At 32.4% G+C, this 18,162-nt stretch overlaps 1 pseudogene; it reads left to right on the top strand.

Annotated features, from left to right (window-relative positions):
• Positions 1-12,354: 12,354 nt before the first annotated feature.
• Positions 12,355-15,602, top strand: LOC120085325 (annotated as a pseudogene).
• Positions 15,603-18,162: the final 2,560 nt, after the last annotated feature.

Raw genomic sequence — 18,162 nt, 5'->3', positions numbered from 1 at the left:
TGCATTATTCTACAAGTCTCTTCAATCTTCAAAGCATTAAAGATGTTGCTAGATTTAAATGATGTACCTCCACTTTGATAAATTCGAATAAAAGTGCTTATCTACCTAAGGTTTTCTTTTTCTTTTGTAATTGTCTTTTTATTTGGGTCTTCTATATTCAAAATATTTTTATTTAAATATTTGGTGAAAAAAATTAAAAAAAATTAAAATCAATGGTTTATCAATTTTGAGGAATGTGTATAGTTAGGATCTTGAATTTTATTGGTTTATTTTCGTAATTGTTTTTTCATAATTAATATATTATTATTTTTATCTAAAATGGTATTGAGTTTTATGTCTTAAAACCTGTAGTTTGTAAACAAGAAACATATTCTAATTTCAATAAAGGTGTTATTGAATATATAAATTGCACTTGTTAAGATTAAATCCAATAAACTTAAAGATTCGTGACTATTGTATGAATACTTGAACTTTATGTAGAGGCATAAGAGTGGATCAAGTTCAGTAAATAGTCAAAATGGTCTATAGTATTCGAATAAGGTTGGGTACCTTATTCTGATAACATTATTGGATGCAATCTACTTTGTAGTTGTTACAATCGTTGTAAAGTGCTACAAACGAAGTGATCCTAATTCGTTTATGTGGAGACATGAAGAGTGGGGGCGTCCTATGCAATGAGTTTACATAAGATCAGACCAAGAAATAAGTTACTCTTAAGACTGACTATTTCAAAGCGATGATCTATGTAACTTAATCTTAATCCTAAGCTAACTATGAACTCCTGTTTATTCACGATTATCTTTAAATTTGCATAGGTAAAGGTTGGCTCAATAAGCCTCCGATTTCAGGGTAAGACCGGGTAGATAGCTAGGGACATAAGGTGCAAGATGGAATTCACTCATACTCGACTTTAGGGATAATAGAGAGGTTGTTCCCTTAAGTGCTGACTTCGGGAGTAAAACAACTATTGATTCATCTATTACTACGAACAAAAAATAGCTATTGATTCATCCGTTACTACAAACAACCTGTGAAGGGTTAACTTACTAATCATGGTTATATCGAGTAGACACGATATATCTATAGTGAGGGAGTGCAACTACTGGACTTTAGTGGGGTGACCCCGTAGTTAATAAATGAGGGTTAATTTAGCCAATTAATCTCGGATCGTTGGAGCCCATGATCTGTAGTTCCATTAGTCCCCTATTAGCGAGACAAATGAAATAAGTCTTAGAATAGCGTGATGAGTTAATTTGAAACGTTCAATATATGTGATATAATTGCACGTTTAATTATGGAATTAAACGAAATTGAAAAATAAATTAATATTTAAATATGATTTAAATATTAATTTCATGAATAAGGATTCGTGGTTGTGGAATTATTAAAGCATTTGATAAGGATAATTAATAAGGTCGAGATCGAGTGCTACTTATAGAATTGTTATTAGGCCTCCGCCTACTAGTAATTCCGATAAGGTTTTGACACGTGTCCCAATAAATAAAGATTACATAATCGAAAAATTCCAAAGGTGGTTGACAGGACAGGACCCCTGACTGGCATTTTATCCTTTTGGAATCTTTTTTCTTTTTGAAAAAGATAAGATTACGATAAGATTTGTCGGTGGGACAAGACCCCCACTTGACCTTATCTCATCATAATGGGAAAAGTAATAATAAAACAATAAAGCACAAAGCAATAATAAAGCAATAAAGATAGATAAATGGGATATGTCTGCATTATCTTCAAGCATGCTTGATAAGATCTTCAATTGATAGCTATTGATGATGTCACCCAGTTTCTCCTGAATGACCTTGATTGGAACGACTATTGAATATATCTACCATATCAACTCTTTTGAGATTGTGATCCAGGGACTTACTCTTTCGGCTACCTCGCCTACTTTGATTGCCCAACGTAATCCTTATGAGTTAATGGGATATTATAGTCATTTCTCTCACGGTGATCTGTCCGAGCTTTCCAATCTTCAGCTAACCGATGTGGTCGGTGGGTGGTTAATCCACTTCAGAAACATACTATCTCCATCATCTCTGCCTCAAATGTAGGTTCTTTTGAACGGCGATAATAATTGCAGACTAATTACACACCTTTGTACAAAAGCAATTTAAATAATTTACATAATTTTAAATTTAAACAAATATTTGAGTCACCATTTTTTAGACTAGTTTGGTTGTGAGTCTAAAAATGGGTCATTGATGTTGTAATCGGCGAAGGGGTCATAATCATCTTCGCCATCTTCGACTTCATTATTTACAGATGCAGAAGAGTTTGCATCTTCTTGAGTTTCGTCATGGTTTGATAACTGCCTGACGACTGTATTGAGAACTGAAGTAAAATCAACGTGTGATCCTACTCCAGCGAGAGAACTCGTGATTGAATTTTTCGTCAAAGGAAATTGTTCATCTTCTTGACGAGATAGATTTTGTAGATGAACATTGACTTTGAACCAATCTTTTAGCTTTGACGCTTCTAGGTGAGAGTAGTCTTGATCCTTAGTGCTTTGCTTAAGGCTTTAAAATTTCCATATGGTTCTAGTTGGAAATTCCAACAAAAGATCCACGAAATTTGAAAATATAATGAAAATCTAAATGTCTTTGAAAGAGGAGATGCATAGATGCTATTTTGAAAATGGTGATAAGACCTTTGGACTTCTATTGGGAAGATTTCTTCTGATAGTCCAAAATAGTTCCACCATGATTGAAACAATTTGGAAAGTGCATTTTGTAAGCTTACTTATAAAATGTCACAAACCAAGAATGGTTGTATGCTTGAAACCAAAAAATATCATACCATGCTCGCATGTAGTCACGGTATGTATATGTTTGAGGTTTAAAGGGTTTTGAGAATTTCTTTGCTACAAACATCCCTTGATTCCAATAGGATGGAGTTAGCACTTTGAATATTCTCAATTTGAGTATACAATTTTTGAATGATTGGAACGATCCAGAACATGAGTAATTTCCACGGATTTGGTGACCACCAAGATGAATTCGTAGAAAGTTCTTGTTTTTTATACATCTTCGGGAAGATAGTTGAATCCGTGCGGGAATACTTGAGAATAGACTTCTTGAATGGATGGTTCGTCAAAGTCTGGCTCGATCGTTAGATCGACCATTGTTGTTTTAGTGAAATATCCTGAAATTGGTGGCCTCGGTTGGAAAACTTTTGACTTTACCACTTGGGAAAATGTTGATGGGTTTTAGGGAATTAAATTTAAAGATGGCCTCATGTGTCTCTTATTTGAGTTGTTTGCTCCTGAAGGACATAACAGTGTTGTTGAAGGTTGAGGAGGCAGACTTAAGGATCCTGACTATCTTGAAAGCGCCTTTTAGACACTGCCTTGACGCCTTTTAGACACGACTTCAAAGTCGGTGTCCATGGCATAATTGTCTGCACTCATGGGAGATGCTGCAGAAGATTGAGAGATGGGTTGTTTGCCCTTTGAAATACTAGCCTTGGAAGGGCTAGCCTGAACGCTCTGCATCACGAAGGCCGCCTTGGTGGCCGAGGACGGCCGGGAGGTTCCATGAGCTTTTAGGGGTTTTTTAGGGAGATATTTTTTAGGAGGTTGTTCCCTTGAGAGGCGTTCTCTACTTAAATAATCCGCAAGAAAGTTTTTCATGCCTTTTATAGGCTCAATTTTGAAATCAAAGCAAGATAAGATTGTCTGCCATCTTGCAAAGATTTGCTTTGAAACTAGATTCTTCACATCCTTTCCAAAGATGAATTTACTGGCCTTTGAATCCGTTCGCACCAGAAAATCTTTGTTGATAAGATCTCCTTGGAACTTTTGAATGAAATTTACTATTGTGAGAATCTCTTTTTTACTGTGGAATAGTTCTTTTGAGCATTATTCCATACTCCAGAATAATAACGGACTACTGTTTCTCTTCCGTTAATTCCTTGTTTGAGAATGTCGCTGTAACCAATGTCAGATGTATCAGTTTTCACAATTGGATAAGTTTTTTCATCCATTAGCGATAAGCATGAGATGTCTTTTGCTAAAGCTTTTATTGATTGGACTACTCGAGTATGCTCGTCCGTTCATGGTTTTGGGTTCTTTTTCAATCTTTCATAAAGAGGGAGACAGATGGTACGAAGGTTTTTGATAAAGTCTCCAATATAATTTACACATCCAAAAAAGTGTTAGAGCTGTGTCTTGTCTTGAATAGTGTCTGGAAACTTATCCATGAAATCTAACGATCTTTGGATTGGTTTGATTATTCCTTGATTAATGTCGTAACCAAGAAATCTAATTTTCGTTTGAAACAATTTGATCTTTTGATCTTTGGTAAAGACATCACAAGACCATTTGTCTTAATAATGTTGAAGAACACTTGCAAGTGCTTAAAGTGTTGTTCAATTGTATTTGAGAATATCAAGACATCATCTATATAGACGATAGTGAACTCTTGATATTTGTTGAATATGTCATTCATGACATTTTGAAATTCTAAAGGAGCATTTTTTAATCCAAATGGCATGACGTTCCATTGGTATTGTCCGAATGGGATGTTGAAGGTAGTTTTATATCTGTCCTTTGCAGATACTTGGAGTTGCCAAAATCCAGATTTCATATCGAACTTTGAGAAAACCTTGGCTAAGGTTATTCTTTTTAATAAATCTTGTTGATTAGGAATGGGATACCTAATCCATTTTGTTAAGGGGTTTATAGTTGATTACCAATCTCGAAACTCTTTGTTCCTTCTCGGCTTGATTATTGATGTAAAATGTCGCACATGACCATGGGCTTTTTTATGGGCTAATAAGCCCTTTTCGAAGGAGCTCATCAATTTCTGCCTTACAGATTTTGATTAGATCTTTTGACATTTGAATAGGCCTGGCCTTAGTGGGAATTTGGGCTTCATCAAATCCATCGACATATGAGAGCTCAACTATATGCTTTTTGCGGGCCCAGAAGGCATTTGGGATGTCCGAACAAATTTCAACTTCAATTTTCTTTAGCAGATACTAGATTTCTTCTGGACCAAAGGTAGCAATTTGGTCAGCAACCTTCTTATTCTGAATGTCATCTTGAAGGAACTCAATTTGCTTATCTTTCTTAGAAATCCTATTGATAAACTACTGGATTTCTTCTTCAATATTTGAAATGTACTTAGGAGTTATCGAATGATAGAACTCAAAAGTTATTATTTTTCCAAATTTCTGAGATGATAATCCTTTCTCAGAAACATGAAAAGGGTATAATTGAGTAAGGAAGGGTGTGCCCAAAATAACTTCCTCCGATAGGTCTTTGACTAAAAGAAATGTGTTAACAAAACACACATCTCCTTTGCAAATATGCGCTTTTGCCACTTATAACTAATTTGAAGTCTCTGATTGTTGGCTCCTCTTAGAATGTCCATTATTTTTTTCAAAATACCTTGAGGTTATTAATCCTTCTTGGATGACGTTTTGGTCTGCTCCAAAATCCAGTAAGGCAACTGCTTCAAACTTGAAATCCTAGACCTTAATGGTGACCTTAGATGACCATTTTTTATTGTAGACTTTATTGATATAGTTGATTCTCTCTATATCATCACTTTGGACTCCTGAAGTTTCTTCTGGGGTAATCGCTTTTGCTGATTGCTATTGGAAATCACTGAATGCATTTTCCAGGATCGACAGTTGTTACTTATTGATGGCGACTTCCTTTTTTAGTTTTTTGACTTCCATGTGGAAGTAAGGGTTCTTGGAATGACTCATTATTGACCCGATTAAGTATTTCTTGAAAGGAATATTGAATTGGCTCCAAGACTTGAGGCTTCGTATTTTGGCCTTCTAGAGACATTCGAAGTTTTAGGAAGACCGTTTTCTGAGATATTTCATTAGGAAGCTCTTCTATTAGATCAAGTCGGTGTTTCTGGTCTTTTGTTAAAACATTGACACATCCCGTGCAAGGGACAACCTCTTCTGAAAGTTGAGAGGAATCGGAAGAATATCCTTCAGAGGAGGAATCTTCAATAACTTCATTGATTAGTCTCTTGGAAGATGATTCTTCTGAAATAGAAATTTCATCTTCAGAACGGATGGCAAAGAGAATAGATTGTTTTAGGTCATTGTCAATCTCTAGGCTATTGATTTTTCTTATCAAGGGGCATTTATTAGCATAGTGACTCTATTTGTTGCAACGGAAACAAGTGGTTCCTTTCTTTTTGGAATACTTCTTGTTTCTATTGTAGTATTTCCTCTTTTGGGATTTTTCTTTGTCTTTCGTTCGTCGTCTTTTGCTGTAGGATTTCTTAAAAGATTTCTTCTTTGTTTTTTAAGGCGGTAAATCTTGTTCAACATCGTATTGTTTGCAGAAAGTCCCTAATTCCTTTCGATAATTTGCATATTTGATGATTCTTTGATTATGTTTGTTGTCTTTACAAAGCATAGTGCTTGAATGTTACTGGTAATGTCTCCGTAGGTGGAGAGTTCCAGTTGATTTGATTTCCTTCGAAGATCTCAGACATCTTCTGATAAAAATTTTCGACAATATAAGGAGGTAATCCTTCTACAAATTTTCGTTTCCAGATTTCATCTCCGCAGGACGTAAGGTTATAAAGTCGCGCCATAAAAACATCCTTGTACCATTTGAAATCACTCATCTTTCTACAACACATCTTGAGAAGTGTTTCAGTAGCTTGATTACTGTAGATGAATATTCGTCCTACAAAGTGTTTCATTGTAGTGTATATCAATGAGTTAACCATATCTGGTTCATTTTGCATTATCTCCATTAGGGCAATTCTTGCTCCTAGATTTCCTTCTTGCTTTACCGTAACTGTCTTTGTGGCAGTTAGGATAGTCTGCCTTTCCTGTTCAGAAAGTTGATTATGCCACCGGCTCCTCAAATTTCCTGTCAATCCTGAAATCAGAATGTGAGCGGTGCTTAAAACAATTTTTCTAATGCTATAGGCGGTAGCAGCTAGAAACATTTCTTGGAAAATATTCATCATTTGCTGATCGGAACATTCGTTAATGTTCCAGCTTATAACAGAGGTTCCATCATAATTCTTTTGATCTAGACGAAAATCATCCCATTCTAGATCTGGAGGAGAGGGTTTTGCATAATGATTCTTCATTTCTGTGCTATAAGAGACAATAGGAAGGATTTTTGTATAAGATGCAGAAGTCCCTTTGGACTTTTTATCATATTAACAACTTTGGAGACTCCGGTCTTCTTTAAAGAGTCTGCTTCTCCTTTGTCAATCTTGAATACTGACAATTTCTTATTGATCTCAGCTAGAAGTTCCTCTTTGCCTTTTAGATCTCCAATGGGAAAGGTATTTGGTTGGAAGATTGGTCCGTTTGGATCAATCTTTGGTATGCCCTTAAGGCTTGAACTTGGGGTAGCTTTTTTATCCTTTATTTTCTCAATTGTCTGAGAGAGGGTCGTTAGCATTTTGTTTGAGTAATTCAATTGATGTTGGATGTTTTTTTATTTTTCGTACTCCAACTTTCGAGACTTTCTCTTCATCAATGGTTTTGTACGGAGAGGATACCATCTTAATGGCTGGGATGACCGGGTGAGAAAAATAGGATTCTTCCTCAGGCGGATAGTCTACAACTATCTCTTTTCCACTGGTCGTAATCCAAGTGGGGCTTTGTTTGAAAGTGAAACAACGACATTCTGCCACTTCATCTCTTTCTTTCATTCTTTTGAAGAAATCTCCTTTCAAAATGAAAGCTCTTCTGGTCTCTTTTGGTTGAGATATATAGAGATCTATATGTTGATTGTACTTTCACTTATATCTTTGCTCAAGAGTCTCATAAGTCGATAGTACATTAATTTGATTGTAAATTGGTTCTGATCTCCTTTCCATGTCGGATTGAGTAGGAGACAAAGAACCTTCGTTCCTTTCATACTGATTGTCTGGAATCGGTCTTTCAAAATCTATGGGCATTCTCATTGACCTAGATCTGGGGGATAGATCTGGAAGTGTGACTAGTTGGCCGTGTTTCGGAAGAAATACTTGACCTACTATTCATAATTTCTTGAATCCTGGGATATCTTGGTTCTGAATAGAACTGAACTTCAACATCCCCGTTAGGATGTTCTGTGATCGTAGCATTCTCATTTTTTTTTGTAACAGGAGTATTCGCTCCTAGAATTCTCCAAACTGGATTTTGTGTGAGTTCACTCCATTGTAGAAGCTTTGGGACAGTCATAGAGGATTTCTATATATTGACTCCCATAAGCATAGTGCTTCCTTTAGGAGATATTCCTAAAGCTCTCAGCAATACATTTGTATGCATTAGCTTGAAATATACACGATAACAGATGGCAAACGGGAGGGATCCATCTTTTAATTCGAGGCTTTGAGAATAGACATCGAGGTTGAGGGCATCTCAGAGATTTGTGTCTTAAAGGGAAACAGTAAATCTCGGTTTGCATGTGAAGTAAACTGGTCCTCTTTCAAGGTTAGATTGAACGACTCCTAGAATAAAGTGTGAGAATCGAATATGCCTCTTATCTCTGAGGGCAAGATAGACTGGAACGTCTAATCCTTCTCTGAATAGCGGTTTAAGGGCCACTTGAACACATCCGATGTGTAAATATTTGAATCTATCTATGGCTTACTCTATAGATTCTCTTAAAAGAAGGTTGATTTCGGTAAACTCATCCTTCATTGTGAGATTTTTCTCATTGATGACAATGACGTCAGTTTGAGAGAAATTGAAGTTGTTGATCTTATAGATCAATTTTGGATCCAACTTAGGAATAATCCAATTTTTTAGACGATCTTCAACCTTAGCAATTTCTGCTTCGGCTGAATTGTATTTTTGAATGATACTTAGGGGATCATCAATACTTTTATTGATTTTATAATATATAGTGATTTATTAAATAAAATATAATGTCTTACTATAAAAGAAAATAAAGTGAATATATATATATATATATATCATATTGTAGTTTAAATAAAAAGGTATATTATTATAAATATTAATTTTTACTTGAAATTTAAATAATAAAAATATTTCTATGAACTAAAATTAGCAATTTAATAATAATTAAATAGTAATATATTATAAGAACATATAAAATGAATCATAACTATTTCAAAATAAATTTATTAGAAAACATTTTATGAGATTATTTTTACAAAATATATATTTTGAGACACACGTGCACTTGCTCGTAGTAAAATACTAGTATATATAAATTGAAAATATAGAACATTTTATTACCATTTTACATGTCATGTCTATCAATTAATTTTGGATGCTCACTCATCGTCACACATATTCCCAAAATGTCAAAAGAAGCCAAATACTTTGTAGGACGATGTTTACATATTTTTTTTTTAAAAAAAAATCATACTTATCTATTATAATAAATTAGTAGGTCCTACTTTATCGATGACACCAAATAATTTTACCAAAGTAGTATGATGCATGTAATTTGTCTCAACCAGCATATTTATATCGAGTTTTATTTTGAATTTGGCAAGATATATCAAATTTTATCATAAGACTTTCAATTTAATCAAACTATGCCTTAATATAATGTGTGTTTTGTTAGAATAATGTTGGATAACAAATTGAACTTTTAACCTTAAGAGAAATATTAGTTGTTAATGAATATAAAACATTTTTTTTAAGTATAATGTTAGTGAATCTTTAAATAAGAAGAATTTGAAGTTCTGTAGTAACATTTATTAAACCGTGATTATGTGCATTCGTCGAGTTTAATTTTGTGCTTGACTTTTTTTTTTTAGTTAAAACTACTTTTTGTTAAAATTATTCGTTGAATTTCAAGTAGGAAAACATGATAAATATTACGATACATTCGCAAAATTAAAATTTTATGATGAAAATTGATACAATGAGTTCATCGGTAAAAAAATTGTTTTTCCTATATTTTTTGCACTATACATCTAATAAGTAATAACCAAAATGGTAGTTTATTTGAGGGATGCTATAATACAAAAAGGGTCACATTAGATCATTTAGAATTGATTTTGGGAGAAAGAGAAGTCCTTAAACAAAATCATAACCATTTTTTATCTGGTAAAATAAATTATGATCAAATCACTAAAATCACTCATAAACGTAATCTTATTTCATGCATTTTTCTAAAATAAGTTATTTACTAGCTTTTAGATACTCCAAAAGCATATGTAATATTTAATAAAATTTCATTTTTAAATTTATCAATTAAGATTAAAATTTATTATATATATCTATTTTAAACAATTATCTATTTCTCATCTTTTAACCATTTCGTTTTTAATTTTTTGTTTTTGAAAATTATACTTATTTCCTCTCATTTTCTCACCATGGTTTGTATCAATTCTAAGTATAAAAGTCACATTCTTAGTCGAACTCTAAAAACAAAAACAAGTCTTTAAAAAAAAAATAGTTTTTTTAATTTTGATGTGGTTTCTGAGTCATGGATAAAAAATAGATATAAAAAAAAAAAAGATTTAGTGACAAAAAGGTATGTATAAGCTTAATTTTAAAAAACTAAAATAGTTATAAAGCATGACTTCAATAATTATAAATTAAAACATAATATTAACTCCATTTTAGTTATTATCACGACAATTTTGTATTTATCTACCAAACACATGTAACCAAGTTATTCGAGCATAAAGTTGAAATTTACCAATCACTCATATACTTTATAATAAAAATTAATTTCACAAAAACACCGTTTCGATCGATTATTTTAAAAATTACATCAATCTCAAACAAATTTCAAGTCATATTTAACATTGGTTTGTTTTTTCCCCCTTATATTCACATTTGACATTTTTTGTTTGAATCCCACATTTATTTAAATTTCTCGTCATATATGTGTATATTCTCAAATTTGAAAGTTCTTGGTATTGAACTTATTGCGGTGTTTATAATTCACAAACTTAAAAGACTATAAAATCAAATAATTATTTTTGTTACTTTGTTCTTTATTTTTGTTGTCAATTAATTAATAGATAGGTGATGCAATTATGAATATGTATATTAACATGTCAACACAAATATGCATTTTAAATTAAAAAATATTTTAAATCTCTTAGTCCCGTTAAGTAATCATTTTATTTTTTATTTTTTGTTTTTAAAATTAAAACTATGTACACATCTACTTTTCATTGATAGTTTAAAAAATCAAGCCAAATTTTAAGAACTCTCTAAAAGTAGCTTTAAAAAAGTTATTGTTACTTTTTGAATTTGGCTAAGAATTCAACCATTGTGCTTAGAAAGATGTAAATTATTATATGAAATGTGGATGAAACATACTTAATTTTAAAAAACAATAACAAAAAACCAAATGGTTATCAAACGAGACCCAAATATTTGTAAAAATACTAATTTACTTTATAAACTTTAGTTAGACCATTTAGTTCATCTACTTTCAGATTTGTAACAAGATAGTCTTTAAACTTTAATAAGTAATAATCTAGTTCGCGCACTTCATAGTTGAAAATGATTTAGTCTCTATTGCGAAAAAGTTTATATAATTTATTAAAAAAGATCTATGTGTAGACCAACAAACTAATTTGAGATCATGTTTTTTAAAAAAATATAAATAATAACTGGTTACCCGAAAAATATGACATTTGTTTTTTATGATATTTTTTGTGTTAGGTACTAAATCATTATGAATTTCAAAGTGCAAGAACTAAATCATTCACTAAAATTTGGAGACTAAATTGTTACCTATTATATTTCATGAACTAAATTGTTAGTTCCATAAATAAATCTAATGTGCTTTTTGAATGTACATTTTACTTAAAGAAAACACAAGCATATACTAAAAATTACAAAGACCGATTGATTTTTGTATTAGAATGATGCGACGTTGATGATGAATAACGAAAATAATCGTTTAAGTTATTATTTTCAAAACTGAAAATTTTAAAAATTGAATAGAAATTATAGACTCAATTTGAATATCGACCATAATGAATTATTTGGAAAAAATTATGGTACTATCGTGAAAATTCTTTATATTACCTCAATTTATTACCATAATAATTCCATTTAAAAAAAATGGATCATGAAAAAGAGCATTAAGTACTGTAGTCGTGTTAAAAATTTCGATTTTTTATTCGAATAAAATTTGGGTGCTTCTTTTTAATATTTTTCAATGTTGCGTATATGGATCTGCAATTCTAAAAAATGTACCTAATCGTACGGCTCCAACATACTCCACGCTACCATTTTTACAGCCTTTGATCGATCTCACTTTGTAATTGTAAAGCTCATCTTCGTCCACGTTGATCCACTATCAGCCGTCAGATTGAAAAATTAATTGAACGGCCGGATTCAACCGAAAGCAACTAGCTGTCCTATAGAGGCACTGTTACCTAACTTATCCCGCCTTTTTCTCAGTCTTCCATTTCTCTCCAAGCAACGTTTTCTGTCTCATTTTTCTCTCGCACAACAATTTCTACGGTGTTGATTGTTCGCCGGCGTAATGAAGGAACGAGCCGCCGCCGCCGCTCGTCTGCGCTCGAGCAGTGAAAGATCGTTGAGCTCCGCTTTTCAACTTGACGTTAAAGAAGGTTCGATTTTAATTCCTTTCGTTTTCTTTACGATCTCTCGCGGAAAGATTAGACGTGAAGTAGTGTAACCGGATATCGTTTGGAGTAGTTGTTTTTCTTGTTTTTCTGATTGATCGGAGACGAGTTTATTTTGAAAATCAAATCACCTGGCTGGCTATGAGTGTGGTTTTATTAGATTTCATTTGATTCATTGTTCGTTTTACTATTCTGTTTCTACGGCGAAAAATATTCTTCACCGATCACAAATTTGACAGTTTCTCCTGACCTAAAATAAAGTAGTGTATTCGATTGAAACATATTCTTCTGACCTAAAATCGTAACAATTTGACAGTTTCTCCTCTACGATTTTCCTTCTGTGTTCAAGCTTGTGAAATTTCGTTGACGTGGAACCGTACATATAATCACCGATCACAAATTGCCTGGAATAGCATCTTGTTTTTGTTTCGTTTGCTGGAGAATTACGTTATAGAATTTCTTTCTTTCTTTACCGAAGATATAGGAGCGGAGAGTGATGAGGAGGAGATAAGCAGAGTGCCGCAGATCTGTGGCAACTCCACCTCCGCCGTCGGCGTTTCAGCGTCAGGTAAAGCGCCTGCGTCAGATAGCGTAAGGAGCAGAGGACGAAGCGCGGCTGAGAAAGAAAGCAAGATGCTGAAGAGGTAAGGTTTGTGGGTCTAGAACAGGGACCGAAGTAGCTTTCAATTGCAAATTTCTTCCGTGGTAACGTATGTGGAGAGAGTACTGCATGTCATTTTCGTGACTGGTTAATCATCTCTCTCTTTCTCTTGAAAGATTGTTAAGAAACAGAGTTTCAGCACAGCAAGCAAGGGAAAGAAAAAAGGTGTATTTAAGCGACTTGTAAAGGAGCAACAAACTTGGAGAAAAGAAACTCGGAGCTTGAAGAGAAGCTGTCCACGTTACAGAATGACAGATGCTTAGACATGTACGTCAAACTAACCCCCCTCACTACCACTCTCTCTTTTAAGCATCATCATTGCATTTTCTTTCTCATCACAAATATATGAAGAAATTAGAAAAAAATAAATATTTTTTAAAACAATAATGTCATGTGACAGTATTTTATGGACTATATTTGAGATGTATCAAGGGAGTATCTAAGTTTTTCTGGATAAAAAAATACTTGTATCTCAAATAGCATCTATTTTTGTACATCCCACTAATTTCTTATATATAGGTTAAAGAACAAAGTTATTTATTTCTTTGATTCGTGCCAAAATGAATTTAGTTCAAGATTATACTAGGTTGTTATTATTAATCATTGGTTATCGAAGTCGGTAGGTTATAATACTTTAAGTGGGATTCAGATTATTTTAGTTAGAAATAATGAACTCTATAATAAAGAGAGATTATACTAGGTTGTTATTATTAATTAGTGGTTATCGTAGTCGGTAGGTTATAATACTTTAAGTGGGATTCATACTATTTTAGTGTGAAATAATGAACTCTATAACAAAGAGGGAAAGTGGAGATGAGTAGGAAATAGTAAACATTATAAAAAAAAATATCGAGATCGTAAATACGATAACAAATAAGGACTTGAAATTATAATATTAATTTATTTTTTTTTAATGATAAACATTTAATACTTGGAATTTAAAAACTTATATTAATAGATATATATAGTCAAACATGAATGGAATACTTTATTTGTAACCTGAATTTCTAGTTGGCTTTGTCTTTCAGCTAACTGTCATTTGTCTCTTCCTGTCAAACTAAGTCTAAGTTAGCTAATACATTGGTACTTTTTTTATAGTTTCAGGTTCAAGTTCTCCCTCTTTCATAAACTCTTAAAAGGGAAAAAAAAAAAAAAAAATTGTTTATCTTTTACTCTGTATCAAATTTGCAAGCTTGTCTTCGTATATATTTACGTATTTTAGAGAATGAAGATTTAGTATTAAATTTGCAAGCTCAGTATCTACATTTGTCCATATATGCTCTCTCTTTGGAGTAAAGATGTCCATAACCAAAACATTCTCCCTGAGGTAAACAGGAACAGGGATATTCTCCATCTCCATCTTCGCCCTCGTCTCGTTCCCCATCCCGATTAACTTCTATTTGTTTATTTAGTATAATATTTAACGTTATGTTGTTGTTATTATTATTATTATTATATAAACATTATTTTAAGTTTGATTGTTTATTGGTCAAGATAATAAATATGTTTAAATTGAATATTTATATTTAGATTAGATAGGTGAATAATTTGATTTATATTTCTTTCTTACTAGGTTTATTAGTTTTTTTGGGCCAAATAAAATTAATCATAATAAACAATTTACTAACCATAATAAAAAAATTAATAATAAAGTTTACTATTTAATTAAAATTTACCCACGTTAGTTATTTTAATTAATTGGGTTTTTTTTTTAAAAAAAAACAAAACTAACTGGAAAAAATAAATTATCAGCACGAAACCTTATTTCCACGAATTCCTTGGGATGGAAAAATGAAATGGGGACTGGGGATGGAAAATGGCATTCCTGGGACATCTCTACTTAAGAGTGATTTCAAAATTGTAAACCACACATTTAATTGCTACTTTTAAATACAAAAGTTATATCATCAAAATTGATTTTGAATGATTAATTTCGAAGTGAATTTAAAAATGATAAAATTTTATTTTAACCATTTCAAAATCACTCATAAAAATATCCTTATTATTGCTTACAATGTCTCATATTGATAATTGTGTTATAGTAAAGGTTAATTTTATGATGTAAACTTCATAGATTATTTCTCCTTTCTGTTACTTTTTGCATGATCAAATGATAATTATACTACTTTCGCCATTTCGATTTAAGTTATTTACTGGATAATCTTGACTTAAATTTAACATGCTTAAGAACCCTTTAATTCACTTGTTAATGATTTAATACAGATTCTAAAGAACACAACAACCAACAAGAGAAGTGATGGCGACACCGCAAATTAATGCAAATGGCAAACCAATCTATATTGCTGGTATGACAAAGTAAATTAATTATAGTATGTGTACATACTGTGATATTAATGGGATTGACTTGAAGGGAATGAAAAGAATGATTATGGTGTAGGCTTTCATGCGGATAAATTATTTAACATGACTAACACAATAGTTTAGTCGATATACTTGGCATTTACAAAAATAGAAAGATAGGTAAAATTATTTATATAAAATAATAAAATTTAATCTTCTTTGATAAAAGTTGATAGAAGTCTATTAGTATTTATCAATAATAAAAATTAATTATTAATGCAAATCTATCATTGATACTATGTGATAGACGTATCAATATATATATATTTATTTATTTATTTTTTTACTATTTTTCTGTTCGTAAAATTTTTTCCTTTTATAATGTGGAAATTTCTTTCTAGTCACACACCTAATGATTACATAAATCACAACTATATTCCGGTGCCAATTTTTCTATAATTTATGATCTTGAAATCTTTATTGAGTTTGACGGCCTTATTATTGAGTAAGGTTTAATATTGGATAAAAACAACTGTTTAACCTTTTAGATATATCATTTGACCCTAACTTTTAAAATGTTATCCATTTAATTCATAGGTTTTGAGTTTGACTTTAATCTAGTACATTGTTTCAAAATGGTATAATTTTACTTCTATATTTGGGTTTTGCTTCAATTATTTGGCTTCTAGATTTTAAGATAATATACCATTTTAATTTTGATTTTTCATTACATATCCATTTTCAATAATTGATATTACTGTTTTAAAATTAATTTAAAAGAATTATAATTAATTAATTAAGTTTCATTATTTATTTCATTACTATTAAAATTAATTATACAATTTCACTTTATAATTATTTTAAATTTATTAATAGATATTAAAGCCAAAGGCTTGAGTGAGAATTTAAATCTTAAAACTTAGGATCAAATGGAAACTAAATTCAATTCCGAAGATAAAATTGTATCATTTTGAAATTTAGACATTAAATCAAGGTCAAACTCAAAAGTTAAAGATTAAATATATAACATTTTCAAACATGGGGCCCAAATGTGAACTAGACCGAAAACTTAAAGATATTAGACAATTTCGGTGTGAATTGTTAATGTCAATATCAAATAAGCCAACAGTGCACATGTATGAGGAATAGTCTTAGCTATCACTCTATTCACTTTTACAAATCTTGTAAAGAGCTTTCATATTTGTATTCCCTTTCCAACCCTTAAATTTTCAAGGTGGGATATGTAAATCTCTCTAGGAGGTGTTTGGTTTAACAACATGAGTTGAGTTATGTCGGTATAATATAACAACTCATTGTTTGACCCACCAACTTTAAATGTTAGTGAAGTTGAGTTGGTATATTTTATCAACTCATTTCAACTCTCCCTTCTCATATTTTCAATAGCTCCACACAATGACCACTGTCACACTCCAAGAACTAACTTCGAACTACGACAACCACCTTCGATGACAACTCCAGCGACCAACTCTGGGCTCCAACAACTACCTCCGATGATAATTCCGATTTCAATGATGAAATTCAAACTCCGACAACCACTTCTAATGACAGCTCTGGCCACCAACTCTGAGCTCCAACAACCTTCGCGCGACCAATCTCGATAACCAATTATGGACTCCGAAAATCACCTCTGGTGACCCAACTCCGACGACCAATTGGCTTCGACAATAAACTCTGATGACGAACTCTGACAACCACCTTCATAAGCTCTAACAACCATATCCAACTACAAACTATGATGAAAATCACCTTCGATGACCATCTTTGAGCAAACAACTCCAACGTCCAACTCTAGGTTTTGACTGAAGGAACTCTTATCGAAGAGTTCCATGAGCGCGTTTGGATCACTCTGATCTCACAGTGACCGAAATACAACAATATACATTCAACATACAGTTATGCAAACAAACACTAATTATCGACATGCTATGAACAAAATAAATAACAAGGGACAGAGTGTCATACCAGTTGAAGACGTTCTTCAAATTTTAGCACTTAAAGCAGCGGAAAACCTCCACGCGATCTACCAACGCCCAGGGGAAGCGTTGACTGCAACAGCATGAATGCCGTGGGGAAGACACCACCAGAAAAGAGCCCTGGGTATTCTCGGAGTGAGAACCCAAAGCGTGGTATTTGGTGAATTTGGTAGAGGAATGAGGAAACACGAATCGTGTAGGCGATAAGCAAATGGGAGGGAAAAAGACGCTATCGCATAGCAAACTGCTTATCGTTTAGGAAAAGCTACACGATCGTGTAGGTTTTACTGAACGATCGTTTAGGAAATGGTATACGATCGTTTAGCAAAAATGGCATACTATACGATCATTTAGAGAAGCTATCTGATCGTGTAGGGAATAGCGTGCGATCCTTTAGGTGTGAGGTGGACGATCGTTTAGGCGCGAGGCAACTATCGCATAGGCTCTCGATTCTTTAAGCGATCGTTTCCTTTTCACCAACGCGCGCTCTCTTTTTCTCTTCGGGCGACTGACCAAAATGAAAACTTTTAATTCATCGGTTACAATAATTGACACTCCCCACTAACCCACATCCGAACGTGAATTTTAGATTAATTATCATATAATTAACCAACTAATTAATTAATAAATATAATCCTATTATATTTTTAACTTATAGTTTGATATCACA

Source organism: Benincasa hispida, chromosome 9 (genome assembly GCF_009727055.1).
Source record: "Benincasa hispida cultivar B227 chromosome 9, ASM972705v1, whole genome shotgun sequence".
Classification (NCBI taxonomy): Eukaryota; Viridiplantae; Streptophyta; class Magnoliopsida; order Cucurbitales; family Cucurbitaceae; genus Benincasa; species Benincasa hispida.
Note: the sequence above shows the minus strand (reverse complement) of the source record. Positions and strands in the feature narration are given on the sequence as shown.